Source organism: Egretta garzetta, unplaced genomic scaffold (genome assembly GCF_000687185.1).
Source record: "Egretta garzetta isolate BGI_Z169 unplaced genomic scaffold, ASM68718v1 scaffold251, whole genome shotgun sequence".
NCBI classification, from domain to species: domain Eukaryota; kingdom Metazoa; phylum Chordata; class Aves; order Pelecaniformes; family Ardeidae; genus Egretta; species Egretta garzetta.
This window is the reverse complement of record NW_009258952.1, coordinates 2,051,048-2,053,851: the sequence shown is the minus strand read 5'-3', so window position 1 is coordinate 2,053,851 and position 2,804 is coordinate 2,051,048.

The window sequence follows — 2,804 nt, the reverse complement described above, 5'->3', positions numbered from 1 at the left end:
AAAAAAAAACAAAACCAAAAACCTGGCAGGGTTCCCACTGCTATGCAATAGGAAGGCTCCTGTCACCTGGGGACTCACATGCTGATGTGTGAGTGAAGAGAGCAATAGCCAGGACTCATGGGGGTTTCGGCATGATCCTAATAAACGCTGTCATGCTACCGGTGTTAAGACGGGAGCACTGAACAGAAACTGTCTTAAGAAGTACTGACAGCTTCTTTCCAAAAGCTAAAAAATGTCACTTTCATGAGCTATTCCTTTATGCCAAAAGCACAGAATGGATTTCCAGAGGTTTGTATCTGCTTTAATGCAGCATTTACCAGCCTCTTAAATTCATCCTGCACTCAAATCCAGCTTCCGTGATAAAGGAAGATAATATTAGCTTATATGAAATACCACATCATCTTACATCCCACACAAAGCTTTAGCCTGAGGATTTCCAGGCAGACACAGTTCATCCGAAGGAATTGAAGGTATAGGGGGTGATGGGATCAAGTCACATCTGCATTTCCTTTCTTCTCCGGCACCCCTCTGGTTAAGCTTGTGCTCCTGAAGTGCTCTTTTGCAACAGGGTAAACAAGTAAATGTTTTGGGCTCAGGAGATACCTGTTGTCCATAGAAACACGCTTATTTTGCCTTTCTCAGGTGGTCCTTAGAAACCTAGCATCCTATAGGAAAGGAAAATAGCAGAACATCTCAGAACTGCAGTTATTGAGAAATGACAGCCTTTGTCATTCGTATAGAAAATTTCCAACTCCCACTGCCTCTCGACGAAAGGAGAACAAGCGCTGCCATCCCTTTTCCACAGCTGACAAAACAGATAAGCATTAAGTGACTGCCAAGCACGATTTACTGAGTTATCAGCACAAATAGTAATACAGCCCTGGACTTCCGACCCTGGTGCTTCAGCTTCCGGGCCATGCTTTTCCCATTTGAATCACTAGTTTTTGTGAGTTGCTAGGATTCGTTCATTTCTTTCTACAATAACAATCAATAGATTTTGAGTCTCTAAAAATTAATGTAGACTCGCTGCAAAAGTTGAATAAAATTATTACATTTCATTAATACCTTTGCCATTGGCAATGGAAAGAGAAGACAGCGGATAGAGACAAACACCGGCAGCTAAACTTTTATTGCACCCTCCGCTTCTGAAGTCCATTCAAGAGTAGGACAGTGGGACAAAAATAATTATAGGGGTCTTTCTACACAAAAGAGCCAGCTATTTAGAGGCAGGCAAAGTCATTTGAATGTCAATGAAATAACCATTAAAAGGCTGAGAAGCATTGCCATTTATTAAAAGATCTAAAGAATAGTTGCATGCACTATAGCAATCTTCTAGGTAGGAGTTGTTAATTTGGTATAAAAACCTATTAGGGACAGGGCAGAGCATAATTAAACAGGAGACAATACACACTGTGAAAAGGAAACTGGATTTGGAATTTTACAGCCTCTTATTTCACGTTTCTACATGAAATACTATGCCCTATAATCTCTCCCCAATAACACCTATGTATTTCTAGCTCCCACAGTGTTTTGTGCCTCATTTCTAGCCATGGTCTCCTACAGCCCAGGGGAGGAAGGTAAAACAAGGTTACGCACTTGAATGCCCTCCCACTCTTTCCAGCCTCACGGCAATCCTTCTTCCAAGAAAGCCTCTCATCAATGCCACTCCTTAATTGGCCCGAGCGTCCGTCTTTAAACAAAGCTCTCGTCTCCCACAGGGCCCGAGCTCTTTCTGCTATTCTGGCAGAGCTAAATCCAGACAAGGATGTGCCATTTACCAACACAAGCGTACTATAAATTCCAATGCATGGGAAAGAAGTGAGGTACTTCCAGGAGAAGCTGTTGGCAGGACAGGGGATTTGCAGGTAGGATGAACCACATCTGGAGAAGAACTTCTATCTGCACATGAACCTGTCAGGTCGTTACTTCAAGAGAAAGCCTAAGATGCTAGTAATGCCTCTCAGTAACAAACACGGGATCAGTCGGAGACTGTGGGTAGGTTCTGCACCCATGCACTGAATGCGAGCTAAACCAGACTGTTCGGTGCAAAACTTTGTTTACAGAGCTATAGGACAGATAAAGATTGCATGAACTAGACAGGAAAGGACTCTGCATTTGTAAAGATGACCACTTTTCTATATTAATGCAAACCAGTAAGAATATTGAGGTGCAGCGCAGCTTTAACCTCTTCTTTAGCAGCAACCCCCATCTCTTCGCCATCTGCCCACCCACTGCCAGGCAAGTAGGAGTGACACACAAAACGTATCCTAAATTTTCACTCCCTTGGCCGTTATTCTGAGGCACCCCGGTTCTTTATGTACTCAGCTAGCATAGCTGATTATACCGTAACATTTGAGAAACAAGTAAATACAAATGCGCGCAGCAAGACTAAATAGCAATCGCTCCACATCTCCCGTGATACCCAGAGTCACAGAATTCTCCACTGATACATATCAGACAAACGTGTCATTTAAAATACTTTGTTCTTTCTCCTTTATTTAGCCACAACACAAATACAAGAGCAGTCAAACCCCGCCCAGTGGAACTCACTAAATAAGACCTGTTCAGGTTAAGATTCTCAGGAACTGAACCGAAATATACATGTACACGCACATGCTCTCACGCACACAAGAATGCAGCAGAGCCCTTACAAAATGAGGAGTGGCACCGAACTGCACCTAGAAGTAAAATGCCACAGAAAAATCAACCGGTTAGGATACATCTGTTAAGCAACAAGGCCGTGCACTGGCTGGGTTCCCACTGCATCATTCCATCGGCTTTTTAAACACCAGCATCATTCGTTT